Below are 18,247 nucleotides of genomic sequence, written 5' to 3'. Positions count from 1 at the left end.
GGACAAAGTAGAGACAAACATTAGTTCAGACAAGAATTTATGTTAATCTGTTTATGGTAAGTAAAGTGTGGAACAGGAGGAAGAGCACTTTGACGTGATGGTTGTTGTGATGATTCCCTCACCCATTTATGGCATGCTCATGCAGTGCTTGGTACTTCCAGATGTTCAGGAAGGTATAGAGACCACCTGTTTCTCCAAGGACAAAGGAAGACTAAGTTTAGGACTATAAGAAATTGAGTATTTTTAGAAATGTCTTATAGATGAATAGGAAATGAATTCAGGCAGATGGTAATAAGTTTGAAGGTTATATCATAAAAGAAGTAGTAGCAAGGTTGAGCAAGGAGCTGACAGGTTGATAGACCCTCGAGGGGGTAACACTGGAAACAGAAAACAGATGTAACAGACTAGAGCAAACACAAGTTGTGAGGCAACCTCCTGTGGAAGGAGTTACATGACTGTCAGACAGGCTAACAGTCATACTGCAGAAAATTGCCAATTATTTTTGTTCTGTGTTAACCTGGAGCTAATCCTTCACTTGCTTAGGATTGCTATAGGTTAGAAGTTGAATAAGTCCATGAGGGAAATAAAAGAGAATGATGGCTATGTGTCATCAAAAAGTAGGAGTTGAGAGAGTTATAGAGTTGATGTCCTGCAGCAATGACTATATGTGAGCACTGGATAACTTTCTGTTTAATAAACTAGGCATAATTCAGGTCTTTACTCCTACTTTTTTAGCTTGGGCAGCTTGTTCAGTCATTCACAAGTAATTTGTGACCCACTATATATGCTGCTTTTTTGCGGTTCTTTGTGGAATTAGTTTGTGAGAAGCCTTCCCATGTGCTTGATGCTTCAGTTTCGATCACTCCTCTGATTTTAGATGAGACATGATTCAAATGGATCCTAAATAATTCTCTTGGATTAGAATGCTTCCTATGCCAGAAGTCCAGTTCACCTCCAGCCCTCAGTGACAATAACTCTTATCCAGATCCAAAGACAATGCTTAGTCTGAAAAACCAGTTAACTGAAGTCCAGGTCCAAGTCCTAACAGTTGGATCAGGACTATCACTGCTGGTAAAGACCTAGATCAAGAGTCAACCACAGAACATATAGGGATTATCACCCAGATATTTTCAGTTAGTTCATGTTTTGCTATAAAAGCATCTTAGTTTTTCAGTGAGAGAAACTCCTTTTATTCTCTCCTGGGACAATTTATAATTTCATTAGAAAGATTACTTGAGCAATACATTGTATTTCAGTTTCCCTTAAGCGTAGTTTCTCTCTCTCCTTCTACTGTCCTATGGATCTACATACTGTTGATTAGTTGCTAGTAAGACAAGAAAGAAATCAGAATTTTCTTCTCCTGCCCAATTGCTCCTTTGAAGACAAAAATTTAAGAAACAGGGCCAAATCTAGAGTAAGCTGTGACCCATGATTTGTAAGGAGGAGTGAAAAATTGCCACAGGAAGGAAAATACCATTTTTACTCTACCAGATTTTAGGACACAAATGATGAAGTGAATCTCATCAATAATGCAACTTCCAATTTGCTTTCACAAATGAAGTGGAACTAGAGTACTAAATTTTCTTTAGGACTTGATGATCTTGAGAGCTAGGCAAGGGAAACCCCTTCAAGTGAAGTATGCATGTTTTTAATAAAGGGACCTAATCTCTATTCATTGCTTATCTAGGGTAACCGCTGAGGGACTTTTTTGGATTAGAATCTTCACTTCCTATGAAAATCCAGTGTGTATACCTACCTGAAATGACCTCTTGCAATACTTCAGGATGTTTGTTAACATCACATTACAAAGCAATTTTTATAGTTTTAAATTTGTCTTTTACTCTCTTTAAAGTTGCAGGTACTTCTTTTCCTATCAATTTTTCTTCTGTTTTCCAAGTCATTTACTTTTACAGTTTCCCCTGTCTTTCTAAACACGATTTTTACTGCCTTTTTCATTTCCTTTTTCCGCATATTTCCACAACTGATAACTGGGAATGATAGTCAGGTCTGTGATCTTTCTCTACCAAATTCTACCTGTTACATACAAGAATTATAAAGTAATCAGAAGTTAAAAAGTAATTGATTTAAACGTTAAATTTGTCTGCTGGGTAGAGTTTGAGTTTAACTGTTGTCGTATAGCTGAACATACCGATTTTCATGTATCTGAAGAAATTTCATTTACTTAGTCAAAACTATTTGCCTTCCTTATATGCATGTATATATATGTACACACATACATGCCTATATTACTCTATATGTAAACATAGAGTCAAAGGGTTCTGTAAGCGTATGAAGTTCTTGACAGACATGTGATATGCAGAGGTTGCTCTGGTTGGAATCTCTATGGTTGGCAGCATGGGAGAGGGCTCATCTGCACTGCAATACCAGCTTCTAGCCCGGTGCTTTGGCTCATTGCAAAGACATCCTTTAAGATGCAGGAATTTTATCTTAAATTACTTCTGTCCTTCTAAAGCAGATCTTGCAGATGGTTCTCTAAGTGTAAACCAGCTTAGGACATGCAGCATGACAGGCTGAAATACAAAAAGTAGGGCCAAACAAGGAGCTCGTGTCATTCAGTATAGTTCTTGTGGCTCTAGGGTTTAGCTGATTTAGTTCAGCTGTGTATGGTGGTGCAAGTGAATGAATCCATTTGGTGTAGTAATTTTTTAGTGATTGCTGTTAGGTGACAATCTGTGTTAACATTTGAGTTGTTTTAATTCATTAACATATCCTGTCTGGCAGTGTAACATAGCCAAGGAATTAGTAAAATAATGACAAAAAAAAGAAAAAGGAAGAGAAAAGAGTGTGGGAGAGGTATATTGTCTGCTTAAGCATCAGTAGAGGGGGATCACATACACATAATTTGGACAGCTCTGTCCTATCCAGAATTTTCCAGTGCATGGGTTAACCAAGGAACAATTTAGGCACCTATGCAGAACTTCAGAGGTCTGCTGTCAAGAAGGAAATGGGAGTGAAGTCGTTTCATCATCCATTACCATGCTTCCCCCCTGGGTCACACAAAGTAAGAAATCCTCCCTATTTTTCTAAAAGGGTCTTTTATAAACTGAAGGGACCAAAAAGTAAGCTTCTTGTGCTGCCCTGGTACTTGCCGACTAGAGCAAGGTTACTGATAGTCTCTAAGTTATGAGTAATTTCTTCCCACTTGGTTGCTGTTTTGTAACACAACCTATTATGATCACTATATTTTAAACCTTTACTTTCCCTTTACAGGCTGCATTTTACATTGCTTTCCATACTATATCTTTTTCTTTTTTTTCAATGCTTAATAAATTATGCTCCTTAATTTGAATCATTTTTATTACCTACAAGTCGTCTTAAAATGAATGAAGGTGAAATTAAGGTATTGGTAGCAATAGCAAAAGTAAAGACCAAAAGCATGTTTGTTTTGAACTGAATAACATAAAAAAATGGTTTAATGAATTTCTAAAGGTTATTGTGAGGCAAAATAAGAATACTGTCTGAGTATAAGCATTTAATGCAAATTTGCAATTAGGATATGTAGAACACTGCTCCAGCATTATGGCTGCACAATGTATATATTTTTTAAATCAGAGATTAATAACCACAATATTGCTTACATTAAATCTGTTTTGTACCACTATTTTCAGTGGTCAGGCTGATTCACTCAGTGAAAAATTAATAACTTAATCTCTCTGTCTGAGTTGTTAAGTTTTGAAATTAAAACAATAATTTGGCATACCTGATGCTTCTTGCACTTTTGTTGCAGCCTACTACTTTTGAAAGTAGTTGTCCAGTTGTTTAGCAGCAGTATCTGTCAGACATTGATGTGGAAATTCCTCATAAATGTTGAATTGCATGTACATAGGCTGACTCTGCTTTGCCTGTGCAGTACATCTAAAGCATACCAGACACTGAAAACATTGGCAGATGTTTTCCAGTCCTTTGTCTGCCTTGACTATATAAACTAGTTTTCCACGGCTGTTGCTTATTACATGCTTGTACAATATCTACCAAACTGGGCCTTTACACAGTATTGAAGTAAAGCTGGTAAACAGCAGTACAGTGGAGGTTTTCCTCTTTAGGTGGAAAGCATCCGTTTCCAGGTGTATCACTTGAGAGGAGCTTCATGAGATAAGAAGTACCCAAAAGTTGCCATGAACCAGAAAATATGGTTCTCCAGTTCTTTGATGGTTGTACTATAAATGCCACTGGTGCAGTATTTACAAGAAGTAATTATTTTTTCAGTTGCTACCTTCTTTCTTCTACAAATATAGCATAGATCTGGACAGATCAGCCATCAAAAAAGCTGTTCTGAATCGTAAGCATGATGTCTTGTTGCAGATTATAGATACTAGCTGGGTAGAAATGGTAGCTGGAACCTCTCCAGCCACCAACCTCATGCAAAATCCTAAACCTTTTGAATCCCTAGTGGATATTATATAGTGACATGCTATCCAGGTATTGAATTTGACAGAGCTAATAATACTATTTATATGTATAATTATTGAAATTACCCATACCCTTTTGGTGTAACGGTGTTCAGTAAATTGGCATGCATAATTTATACATCATTGCTGTCAACCATCAATCCAACTGTGAGACAGCAACATATAAACTGAATGACAGAATAAAGTGTTTACGAGTTTATTCAGGACAAGATCACCATAAACTGTGACACTGGAAATATTCATATCATTTTTCAGTATTTGTATGAAATAGGATGCTCTCTTTGAGATTTCATTTGTTGCATTACACTAAAACCTCTTCAATAAACAATTTAGGAGACAACAACTACAGTACTCTTCAAAAAGACCCTGGGGACAGGATTTATTCTGGAAGTCAGTGTTATTATTTTTGTTTCATTTTTTGCTTTGGCTTAGTTTCAGCCTCTTATTGAAATGTCAGTCATTTAATAATGAAATGGAATCCTAAAAATTTGCAAATGGATACACCTTTGGGGCTCAATCAAGAAATACACTATGCAAACCAAATTCAACCATTATCATGCTAATGTAGAATAATAACTAAGACTTCCCAACTACACATTTAAACAAGAAATCCTTAAAGTAACTCTTGTCTTCACACATCTGAATATGCATCTCTGTGCAGGTACTGCCATAGCTTGAAATTACTTTAACATTCATGATACTCATCAAAATGACAGGGTACATTACATTCAAATGCCCCAGTCTCATTACATGGAACGTGCTACACAGTGATATTGGTATTACGTTTTCATTTTTATTTTGAGAATGCAGTAAACAACTAATAATTCAAGATGTTCTAAATTTCTTTTGCAAGGTGCCAAGTTCTGAAAGAAGTGATTAACATGAAATGAGGAAACCTATGAATAGAAGCAAAAGAGAAACTGCTGAGTTATTTTTGGTACTCTCTAATGAATAAATGGATTGTTTTCAATGTTCTGTCAATGAGTACAACAAGTTAAAATGCACTGTGATTTGAAACACACTGCCTCACTTTCACTTGTTTTGAATGAAGTCTATTAGAACAAATAACAACCACAAATCTTCTAAAGGTTTTTTTTAAATGCTTGTATTCCCATAGACACTAAATTTCATGCTCCTCAAAGAAACTATGGATCTAATTATACTTAGGTAAACTGTTTTTTCTTAAAAATGCGTTTTGATCTTATATGTGAATTTCTGTGGCTGAACAGTAGGTCACAGCTAGTGGCTACTTAGCAAGTTAAACATTAGTAGAACTTTTTTATAACTTTAAAATAGCTCTCTGGCCACAGCTTATGCCAGCAAAATAGCTTTGCTTTCATGACTGTTGATTTAAATCATTGAGTTATCACCCAGAATGGCCGTTAACCTGGGAAAGGACATTCAAAGGATGTTCAAAAAGTAAAGACATTAGCACAAATGTGAAAGCAATTATGGTACAAATGCATTTAGGATCAAGGTTATGATGGGACATCCAGCAAGTATGGTGAGGATAATGCTTACCTACTAAGTAATCTGGATAAAGCACTGCATATCATGTCAGTGCCAGCATCCTGCTTTGAACACGAGTTTGGACTACAAGACTTCCTGAACTCCCTTCCACTCTGTAATTCTATGACCCTAACCTTGAAAATTATATATGCAGTTCATGGATTGTAAGTGACAATAGGTAATGATTAGCGCATGACTTTTTCACAAGCTTACTAGGTCTAGTTTCTTAAGTCTTGCTGTTCTTACAGATTAATTTACTGGGCCATATCAGATGTCAAAAAATACCTTAGTACTGAAAAAAAAGAACAAAACTACCCATGACACAAGACCGCAGATATAAAATGTGAAAGAAATTAAGAAGAGTCTGACTTAAATCTTTACAGGTAGTCCTGAGTAAACTTTGTCATGTCCCCCAGTTATAAATTCCTGGTACAGTACTGAATGTACATTGTGTTGAGTTTCATCCCATCTGACTTAAGAACTCAAGAATGTAGTTACCTATACTTGAATGAACCATCTCTGCTGTTATTATAGTCAGAAGATGGAAATAGTGACTTTCATTGCATGAAGTATCCGGCCACCTGCTGATGTAGTTCCTCCTCTCCTGGAACATGCGCTCCAGATGTGCCTGTTTCTCTCTGCTACATATGAAATAGGTTTAGAAGACTTATACAGATGTTAGCACCTACAATATAGACCCTATAGACCTCCTTCAGCCTGGAACACCAGGCACAAAATGGCAGACACACAAGCATGATGTCTCTGGGGAAAGGCACTGGTGATGTCAAAAGAACGTTTTAGCAGTGAAGTTTGCAGCCTTTTGTTGTGTCTCTAAAGTACTTCATATAGTTTGTGTGGGTGATGGGAAAAGACAGATTTGTGTGCTAATTAGTTTCTAGTATGAAAAAGGCCATAGTTTGCCCCGAATCCTGCTGAAAATCATATTTAAATTTACTACTGTTTCCAGCTATATAACTTATAAGTAAAACTGTGCAACATAGGCCGTGGAATGTAGTTGCCGTCAAATCCAAAGATGTAAAACAAATTCTACTTGCAGTGACCATTCAGATGAACCCATTAGAAGAATGGGGTTTAGTATGTGCCTGTCAGCTGGAAAAAGTATAAGGACAAAGCATAAAGTTTGTGACATTTATGTTTTATCTAAAGACACACTTAAAAAACTTTTAAGAGTAACTTGAACAGGGTATAAAACCTTATTCAAACATACTGGAGTGAGGAATACTGTTGGTTAGATAGTACTTCAAGAAAGATGGTGTCAGGGTAGGCTCCCCAGACAGCCTTCTCCCATAGCCCCCAGCAAGGTGAGCTGGAATGGGATGTGAATGATGATCACAGCTTAGCCATCCCCAGATGCCGCTGCATGCCCTGGGCCTCTCCTGGAAGGCAGCCCCTGGGATGGAATGGGGATGAAGTTGAGGTTGGGGTGAGGTGGTATCTGGCTTATCGGGACACAGTGCTGGGCATGGAGTTTCCTGTATTCCAGCTTGTGCCCATTGCCTCACATCCTGTCACTGGGTGCCACTGGCAAGAGCCTGGCTCTCTCTTCTTTATTTCTCCTATCAGGTATTTATAGATATGGATCAGATCCCATGAGCCTTCTCTGCTCCAGACTGGACAGCCCCAGCTCTCTTAGCCTCTCCTGATAGGACACATGCTCCAGTCCCCTAATCATCTTTTTGCCCCTTCTGTGGATGCTCTCCAGTATGTCTTGGTCTCTATTGTACTGGGGACGCCAGCACCAGACCCAAGCTCCAGGTGTAGGCTTAGCATTGTAATGTAAGCCAAACATAGTGAAGTCTCCATTCAGTGATTTCACCTGAGAAAAAAAGCTACATGGAGAGACAAATGGAAATTTTCTCCAAACAGGTCTGTTTTGGAGAGAGTAGCTTTATTATTGGAAATTCTCTGGCATGGGTAAGACTGCCTGACTAATGTGAGCACTTTTAAGCAAGAAAATACACAGCAGGAAACATGCAGAATATGCAAGTGCAGTTCTTCAGCAACCAGGAGAAGAGATCAGGGTTTTAGGTTGTATTTATAATACTGTTAACAGCTTACTTGCTTCTCAGGACCTTAGAGTATCTAAATGGCTCAGTACATCTTTCTGCCTTTTGGATCTTGTTCAGGGTTGTTCAGGGTTTTTTTAATTATGAGCCTGATCATGACAGAAAAGTTATTCATAATGTTTACTGTTAGTACTGGAGGGTAAAATACATAAAGAGAATACAGGTCTTCCACTAGATGAATTCTTGGCCTTGTGCTTCTTATCCCATACCATTGCTCTCTGTAGCACTATGAGGCAGGTTTTGGGAAATCTCTGCATCCTTGCAGAAGAAAAGCTGGAAATCTGTAGACAGTATTGATTCTCCAAACTATGCTGCTAAGTCTCATAGAAACGATGTTGGCCTTGATAGGGTTTTAATGTCTGAGTAAAAATGAGACTGAACTGGAGTAGTAGTATAATACTTCATTTTTATGACTACTTCCCGCTGCCCTTTCAGTTGTAGGTATCCTCTCCTCTAAAATATCAATGCCAAAGACATGCTGACAAGTCCTCTAGTCCCTGTTGCCCTTCACAATGTAAAGGGTTCACTCAGTGTGCGACACATGATGCATGGGGTCCCTTCCCCATATCAGCAAAGCAAGACATTTTCTTGTCCTGTAAAATTTCTTTTGTTGCTTCTAACTTTTACCTCTTTTGGGCAAAAGAAGCATCGTGCCTTTCTAGAATATCTATAAGTAAACAAAGGGAGCACTGCCCTCTGAAGGTTGAAGGTGAGATAGAAGGCAGCTTTTTATATGCCTTAGTATGTCTTTTCAGAGGTATCTTAGTGCAGGTGTTTTAGGTCATAGCCAGCACTTAATCATGAAGCGTGATTACCTTGTGATCAGCATAGTGAAGAGTACTGCTGTGGTCTTGCCAGGTTTATAATCAGAATGAGTAACGATAATACAAAAATAATACACAAATTTAGTAGTGTTAGAAGCCTGACATAATTTTAAGCTTATAATCTTTAGGCACATTAAGATGTTAATATTTTCCATATTAAAAATATGCTACTATGCCAATTTTTACGTTTTTTTTTCACTAATGCCTATCTGCAATTTTAGATCTTCAGAAATCCAGCACTAGGTTACAACAAGCAAATAAGGGGGGTAAAAGTCACAATGGATTAGTAACACTTAGAGGTTAGCATATGGCATTGAAGTAAAATATTCTTTGAGATTGTGAAAGTTGAACTGCTACATTTTTAATGTATCAATAAAAAATCATAGTAAGTGTCCTGGTTTCAGCTGGGATAGAGTTAATTTTCTTCCTAGTACCTGATTCAATGCTGTGTTCTGGCTTTATTCTGGGAATAATGCTGATAACACAATGATATTTTAGTTGTTGCTCAGTAGCACTTACTCTGACCAAGGACTTTTCAGTCTCATGCTCTGTCAGTGAGCAGGAGCACAAGAAGCCAGGAGGAAGCAAAGACAGGATACCTGACCCAAACTAACCAAAGGGGTATTCCATACCACAGTGCATCATGCCCAGCATAGAAACCAGGGAGAGTCACCCAGAAGGCCCAGATCGCTGCTCGGGGCAGGATGGGTATCAGTCTACAAGTGCTGAGAGATTGTATTGTACACCACATGTCTTTCTTGGGATTTTTTCCCCTCTTTCACTTTTCCATTATTATTATTAGCAGTAGTAGTAGTAGTAGTAGTAGTAGTAGTGGTATATTTTACTTGAGTTCAGTTATTAAGCTTTTCTTATTTCAACCCACAAGTTTTATTTGTCTGATTCTCCTCCATCCCACCAGGAAGAGAGTCAGGAGGAAGTGAGCAGCTGCATGGTGCTTAATCACCAGCTGGGATTAAACCATGACTATAAGACAAGTAGTCCTGCAAAACTTCCCTACATTTCTGTAATGTATTATGTGCCGGAAAGTCTTATTCTAAATAATCCAATAAAAGATAGGCTTTTGGTATTTCAGCTTTAAAGTCAATAAAAAGTTGCTCTGAGTTGAAAGCACCTGCCCAAAACATAAACCCACAGTTTCTTGGAAAAGATTTTCATTCTTAAACTATGGATATAGGCTTGAATGTGAGTCAGGTCATCTGGACAAAAGAAATTGGATAGAATCTCAAATTGCTTTGAAATTGCGGGCTTAGTAAAATAAATATGATTAAAAAAAAATGGGTACAAGACCAGAAAACAGCTGGTAATACTTCCAGGTCCTGCTTGCATGCCTAGAATAAAATACAAAGTGGACTTCTTGTGATAAAAATAAAAGGTATTTGGCTTATTTGATGGGTGAAATTAAAATTCTGTAAGATATAACCAGAGAATTTAAAAAACAGAAATAAAAAAGAACTTGCTTGAACGATTCTGGAGCCAATGAAATCATCTTTAGCATTAAAGCTGCACTTTCACACTTCTCCAGCATGCCTTTCCCTCAGCACACTCCCCTGCTAGTCCTAATCTGGACTAGAAAAAATCTTCCAGGAGCAAATGGAGCTCTGGAGGTTCATAAGTATGCAAGCCTCCTACCCTGACAGCACTGTGGGAGGGAGAAGGGGCAGGAAAAGAGCAGAGCATGCCTTCTGCTGTGGAGGTAACTGCCAAAAATGAAAGGAGGGCATATTTGCCAGAGAAAGAGAAGTAGCAGAGAAAGAAAGATGGTTTGGTTTGCAGCTAGGCCAGACACAGCAGTGAATGAGACCAGTGTCATCAGTGTAAGACATAATCGTAGCATCAGCATCCACTAGTATTTCATATTAGTATGATTTAGAAATTAGTGTGATTTAGAAATCGTAGTATGACCATGGCTTTGGCATGCTGGATGTGACTAAGAAACTAGATCCGTCGTCTGAGGATTTCTCTGAAGTTTCCATAGCAAGTCAAAATGAATTTAGAGCAAATATGTGCTGCTAGAATATCTCAAAGCCATCTCAAAGCCAAGAACAGCCGGGTCTAAAGGATCAGATTCTCTTCAGTTCTGCCTTGAGGAAGACAAAACAAATGCCACTTATGTTAAAGGATTGGTAAATGAGGGAGAAAACAGGGTTTTTTCTATCAGGAAAGTAACCTATAGTAGCCAAGGTCTTGTCAGACTCATCTATGCTGAATTTCTCATACTCATCTTCAAGCTGACCACCAGAGTAGCAGAGCTAAGATTTTTCTCTCTCACTGAACCCAGTTTTTTGAGGATGCCAGAGGTTTCCACACCTATCCGTGTTACTTCAGTACAGGAAACAATCAGACCCCAATTTTCAGCCTGTAAAGAAAGTATTTAAAATCATATTTGAAATGAAGCCATGTGCAGTTTATTAATGTTCTCCCAAACAGCCCTGTGCTGTGCTCACTCTAAAAGCCAAATGTCATTTTGAGCCAATGTTTTAAAGGGCAATCTTCAGTTGCAACTGTTATGTATGCAGAGGGGGAAAATAGTCTATTTGTATTTCAGTTTGTTTTGAAAAAGTCTATGAATAATGTCTGAAAAGGACTCTGGAATGAGAAAAGGAGCAAATTATACGGAAATTATGGCAGATAAAAGGTAGGTTATGTATGTATGGCTGTTACCAGAATGTAAGCATATTTTTTGGTTGTCACTGATTTGCTGTTAGCAATTATTTGCTATTATTTGCAAATTTTCTGCTATTAGTAAATACTGTTGACCATTTTTTGCCTCTTTTTTGAGCTACAGGCCATTAATTTCTGTTACATTTTTAATTATAAGAAACAAATACGCATTCTGTGTTACTGTAAATAAAAAGACTACCTTCAGGTAAAATTAACTTGGTTTGAGACAACAGTTAGTAAATATGTTAAACACAACTTTAAATTATTAACCGTGTTCCTGGTATACTGTGGTACTAGACTTTTTCTTATGTTTTTCAGCCTCTGAGGAACATATCTATTTTCCTTTTTGATCTTCTCTAAAACTTTTACAGAAAAAAAAACATGGTATGATTGGTGGAAAATTTGGGATATTTTCTCTACAGAACATTTTTTTTTTTTAACTAATAAACCTGTGAGGTGGGATGGAAGTAATTTCTGTTCTTTTCTGTCTGCTCTGTGTGGTATTTGCATTCTCACAGTGTACATGTCAGCTGAACTGCCCATAGCTTTCTAAAATACGAAGTCTATGGTAGTGTTCTGCCTTTCATTAGATTTAATAAATGAGGGTAGAATGGTGGAGCACAGATTTTCTGGCAGCTATATGCAAGAAAACAGGGATTTGAGATAATCCCTGAGAACTATTTAACACAGAGATCTGGTTCTCACTTGAGAAATACTGATTGTAAGGCAGGGCTTTCTGTCAATATGGTTTGTGTAAAGAATATTCCTTTTAGGACCCTTCATTAAATTTCATTTGACTTGCATATTAATAACATGTTCATAACCTCACACACTTGCCCACGTCTTCCTGTAAAGGAAGTTCATCACTGTGTCAAAGATCTTCAGACGGTGTAAGTCCGCATAGCTTCACTAAAATTAATATTTATACAATGAATGGAGCTGCCCTATTTCAAATTTCCAAAATAGTATTTATTTTTCTGTAGTGATCTCAGGAGTACCTGTTTGACTGTAAGACCTTGCTCTCTACCTGAGTGATTTACAATGATTTTCCTATAGTTTGCAATGATTTTTAAGAGCCTGCCTGCAGCTAATTTTAATGAGAACTGTGGCTAAATCATTGAGCTCTGTTTCAAATATGCATATCTTTCAATGTGTTCTGGATTTTTTTGATATGGCTTTTTACCAATAGGAAATGTGTCTCTTCATTAACTACTTCCTGATTATGTTTCAAGCAGGATAAATGTCAGGAAATCAAAGGTTATTTCTATTTTCAGTCTAAGAACCGATTACTTAATCCTAACAAGCACAATAAGCAGTCTAACAGATAATCTTGCGTAGACCAGATTGTTGTTCTGGTCTGTTGAGATACTGGACCAGAAGTGCTTATTATACTTCTTCCATAGCTTGTATCCAAGCATGCTTACTGTATTGTGCTGTATTACTGTACTACATTCTTTAAGTCATTTCAAAGGGCTTACAGAAATCTGCGTGTGAAGGAGGGGAAGTTTATTTTTCAGTTAACTGCTAAAAGCAGAAATTTAAAAGGCAGTTGTGCAAATACTTCTAAAAATTTAAGCCAACTCATTTTCAGTCCTGATGCAATATTGGATCACATTCCACTAGTCAGCAGTTTGACAGCTGTCTTAGTCACAAAATTGCAGTTCTTACTTTTGGAGCTTTGCATGTTTAGCTGGCTATACTGATGCACTATCCCAGATTGTGCTTGGTCTATTAGTTTATTGTTTTAAAGGAGCATATTTATAACCCTTCTGGCAATGGAATATTCCCTTTTCTTGTTGCTTGTTAATCCATACAATTCTTTTTTCCAAGTAAAAAATTTAACTTGAACAAAAACCTCCCCACTGCCATATAATTTGGTATTTCTTTATTGAATAAAGTAACTGTGTGCTATTTCTATAACTGATAGTCTTAAAAGAAAACCAGTTTTTTCCTGGCTCAGGGACTGTGTAATTTCCCAGCATAAGTACTTTTGTTTGTTTTTAATAGAGCTAAATATATTTAATAATCACTGTAACAAATGGTTTATATGCAATAAACTTACTGTGTATATTCTTCAGCTTATGCCTGCAGTTACCTGTTTCATTTTTATTCGTTATAATCCAGTTTAATATCCTCTGTAAGCTTAATGTTAGGCAAGAAATTCCTTCTCCTTGTCCCAGTGTGAAGAGAAAATGCACCCTAAATTTTGAGAACAGGATATTAATTTTGGAGACCTCTTGTTTTTTTAATTGCCCATAACACAACCAAATCAGGCTTGACTTCCCTACCTGGCCTCGGCTGAACAAGAAGTTCCGTATCCTTTTTTCCACACAGTTGTGGAGCTTCCACATGAAACAGGATGGGCATCCAGAAATAGAACGTCAGGTGGGCTTGTGGATAAAAGGCGGAAGGTGTGGAATTTAATCCCTTTGTGGGAACTGACCAAAAACTAACATTTTCTCAGCAGCTCTGGCAAGCCCAGGGCTATCAGACACTACTGGGTAGTACCATGACATGTTACTTTTCAGTGTAGAGTCTTTGGCTGCAAAAGCCAAACTAACACACATTCCACAGTGTCTAGCTTGTAGGGAGATAAATTTGCTGCTATGAATATACAGTAATTTGTCTCTCCTCTAGCTCCTTTTTCAAAGGTTTCATCCTGCTCTCTCCCTGAAAAGTCATGAGGTCGCTGAGTGTCATCATCATCATTTCTGGCTGAATCCTGTGGGGATGAAATCAGTCTCAGCATTTTGCTGGTCTTGGTTCTTAATGAGTGGGCATTTATGGAGACTGCCTGCTTCAGCTGAAAGCAGCAGCAGGATTCAAGTCAAATAATGATGTAGAATGAAACCAAAGAGATCCTGCATTCTCCATTCATGACTTTATGCACTCTAATTGCTGCATTTTGCTTGTTATTGCATTCTTTTTCCCATTGTAAGATGGATACCACATTAGCTAGTGTGGTCTTTGGTTTATTAGCTCCCATGAGACTTTTTTTTTCTTTACACTCTAATTCTCTACCTCATTGTTTACTTGAAGAAAGGACTAGCAAGGTGAGACCCCAGTAATCTTTCTTTCACGATTTCTCACTTTCTCTATGCAAAAGGTTTATTTTGCATAGAGATATACCTAATTTATAATTATATGTAATAACATATAATACATAGAGAAATACCTAATATTTATTAGGTACCCTAAATAACATTCTATTCAAGCATTTGGATCATTTCAGTAACGAATGTCTATTTTTATAAGCAATAGTTTAATTTGACACTTTGCATAATGCATGTGCAATAAGGGTGCCATGTTTGATGGATAAATGCCTAGAAAAAAATCATATTGCCTAATAAATAATGTTGGATTTAGATATCCCACTCATTTAAAGCAAACTTGTCATGGTTTATTAACTGTACTAACTAGTGGCTTGTTTATAACTGTGCATAAATAACATGAAGCATTTTGAAATATGCTGCTTTGAAGGTACACAATATTACCCCTTTATTGTCATAGATTATTAATATCCCCTTTTGGTGGGCAAGTTGCCAGTGCAGCTTAAACATGTATCTTCGTACTGAACCTTTGCCTTGTCTCTTGGGATGAAAATTACTGAGGCGGAGGTGGTTCTGTGTAGTAAGGGAATTAGTAGAGCAGCACATACGTAAAGATGAAAATCTGAATTTATGTAGACAGTCCTCTTACTCTCAGGGTTATCCAGATAGCAGTGACTTTGAACTTGCTATGTCTCTGGACTGCCTTCCTCACACTGCAGAGCACCCAGCATGGGATCATACAGTTTGTTCTTCCACACAGTTTCTGGGGCTGGGTGCTAATCAGGATTGCATCAGCAGGCTTAATTCACAGTTAACACCTACCTTACTGTTTAATACCTTGCTTTACCAAAGGTCACTGTGGCACTACACAGTTTGTTAGGGAAACCATGCCTTTAATAATATGGGTTTAAGAAAGACTCTGTACTTGGTATGCTTGTAGTGGTGAGCCACTTGTGGACTCATTTTCTTTCCACCTCTCAAAAGCTGCTAATATTTGGGTGACACAGTCTATTCATAAATCTGTCCACCTATTCCTGTTTTAGCTATCATATCTTGTAAAGTTTTCTTAGCTCTGCGCTCTTCCCCATCTCTTTTATTTCTCAGCCGGCTTCAGTCTGAGCCTAGCTGTAGGCTCTGCAATTATGCTTTGCTGTTTAGTGGGAAATTGCTTACCTAGGTTCAACGTGACACTTCACTGTTTCATTTTCTAGTGCTGTTTTTCAAATCTAGTCTTGCTATCTCATCCTTAGGACAACAGATCGGTATAACCAGGCTGAGACCTAAACCTCGTTAATGAAAACATACACTTCTTAACAGGGTGTGCTCTTAATTACTCTTTGTTACTCTATGCCTCAATTTGAATACATACAGAATCCAGCAAAAGGTTTTTAAGGCTCCATCATTTACTGTGTTAAATTCAACTTTTTCATTTCCTTTCTCTTTTTCTTTCATTTCCCTTATATACCATTCCTCACCCACTGCAGACACTTTGTCACATATTTCTGCTCTCCAGTCTTCTAATCTTCCTTTTAACTTCAAGCTGACTCTCTTCTGTGTTCACTTTGTAGCCCATTAACATTGCTACCTGTTTGAGGCATTCTATCCAAATGAATGATCATGATACCTGTTACATCACTTCCTTCCCCTTATCTGCTTTCAACATCCACTCCTATGTAAAGGACACAGCCTTAGCATAATCATCATTATAGCAGCATGGCTAGAATGGCATTTTATATAGCTCTACTCAATGATCCAGTTTAATACAATAGCTTTTTGTTGCAATTATTTAGTTGGAACCTATGAAGGATGGAAAAGAAAGGAGAATGTGTATTTTAAAGAGCTCTGATTAATAGGAGAAGGTCATGTCTGCCCTCCATCTGATACCTTCTCAGTGGGGAAAATGTTAGTCCTTTGAACCAAAAGGAATTGCTGATTGCTAGAATACATCATGGTCTACAGCACACAGGATAGCTAGGAAGAGTTTGCTTCTCAGCCTAAGTTTCACAATTTGAACTATGGGTGCAAAAGTTTAGTCACTATCATTCATTCACTGCCTGTACTGGCTAGATTTCCCACTTCCCTGGAAGCTAGCCCAAGAATAGACCTCTTCCTGCATTCACCGGGACAGTATATAGAAAAAAGTTCAACACGTGTTCTGTTTTCCTCTACAACCCATGGCAGGTCTCACTTGTTTAGTACTGATGTTGTTATTCAAGGTTAATTATTTCCTACTCCGGATAACTCCTTCAGATATCTTTATGCAGCATTGTGTATTTACACCCTCATTATGTTTTTAATAATGCATTTCATTACAGTTGGCAATTGATGGTTTTCATTACTGAACAAACTGTTAATTTACTGCTAACGCTGTTTTAATTGTTGGCTTAGTTTGATTTCCTTGGTTTAATTCTTTCCATCTGTGAGGAAAAAAGTCTTCATCTGTATTTGTGGAACTGCAAGTTTTAGATTAACATTTTAAATTTTTCTCAGGAGGCTTTTAAGAAAGTGATTGCTAATTTTCTTAGTAGGAAGTTTCTGACCTGCTCTTTTTTTTAGCATGGATTTGTTTGTCCAAAATAGCTCATGGCTCACTGAAGACCTCAGTATAGGGCAGCAGTCCAGGTAACACTATGTGACCATAAACATTGCATTTTAAACATTATCCCTACCCTCTGCAAGTCTAACTTGAAGATAATGAATATTTCTTCAACAAAAGTGTAGTCAGGTATTGGAGCAGGCTTCCCAGGGAAGTGGTGGAATCACCATCTCTGGCAGTGTTCAGATCCCATGTAGATGCCCTTAGTGACACAGTTTAGTGGTGGACTTGGCAGTCCTGGTGTAAAGGCTGGACTGGATGATCTTAAATGTCTTTTCCAACCTAGTTCATTCTATGGTTCTATGATATCTATATAGTATCAACTGTAGAATTCATCTTTTTTGCAAAGTTAGTTGAGACTACTTTTTATTTGCCATAAAATATAGGGCCTTGAGTAATTAGTTATTTTAAATTATAAGGAACATGCACAAATGCAGTATCTTCTTTGTAGTCTTGTCTTCCATAGTTGTTATTGAGAGGAAACTCGAAGAAAGAAAGTTAATTTAGATCACCTTTCAGAACTGTGTTAGTGGCCAGAGTTTTAGGATGCATGTAAGTCTTTTGTAGAGGGTGCGATCGCTTGTTCTACATGTAAAGGGGCTGTAACAAGATTAATCCTAACTGCCCTTCCTTAGCTCTGAAAGGTTGCAATATTCAGACATAGTTGAAGTTGTTGATTTAGTTTGGAACCTGTTTCTAACCTATCTTATGGCAACTCATGCCTCTTCATGGAACTTTATTTTCCAGTGTTCTATGCCAATTTAGTTAGTGTATTTGTGTTGATTTCTGGAAAGTTGTATATGTTTTTTCTCTTTCTGTCAGTCATATGATGAAAGCCAAAAATATCAAGAAAAAATTATAGCACATATAGGAGAAAAAAGAGGAAAAGAATTTTTTACTCACTATGAAGCCAGAGTCAGTTCTTGTATCAGGGAGTAAGTAGATTCTCTCCTGTGTTTGTGTAGTGACACTTAATCCCAGTGGAGTCATGTGAGAGAATTTATTGTTTCCTCTCAAATTTTAATGGGATCTAATAAAACTTGAGGGTAAACCAACAAAGCACAAGACT

At 37.4% G+C, this 18,247-nt stretch overlaps 1 protein-coding gene and 1 long non-coding RNA gene across 20 annotated transcripts in view; one reads left to right on the top strand and one right to left on the bottom strand.

Moving 5' to 3' along the window:
* Positions 1–18,247, top strand: part of ROBO2 (roundabout guidance receptor 2) — a 1,073,259-nt gene that overhangs the window by 318,430 nt on the left and 736,582 nt on the right. The gene's annotated exons all lie outside the window — the stretch shown is intronic.
* LOC133269177 (uncharacterized) overlaps positions 1–18,247 on the bottom strand; it is a 55,883-nt gene that overhangs the window by 3,906 nt on the left and 33,730 nt on the right. The window contains exon 3 of the long non-coding RNA XR_009743356.1: positions 123–192. This is a non-coding gene — a long non-coding RNA (uncharacterized LOC133269177). The remainder of the gene's footprint in view (positions 1–122; positions 193–18,247) is intronic.

Source organism: Pezoporus flaviventris, unplaced genomic scaffold (genome assembly GCF_033815535.1).
Source record: "Pezoporus flaviventris isolate CSIRO_AGI_PZ_B2104156 unplaced genomic scaffold, CSIRO_AGI_Pfla_v1 ptg000015l, whole genome shotgun sequence".
NCBI lineage: Eukaryota > Metazoa > Chordata > Aves > Psittaciformes > Psittacidae > Pezoporus > Pezoporus flaviventris.
The sequence above is the reverse complement of the archived record's forward strand: the minus strand, read 5'-3'. Positions and strand labels throughout refer to the sequence as shown.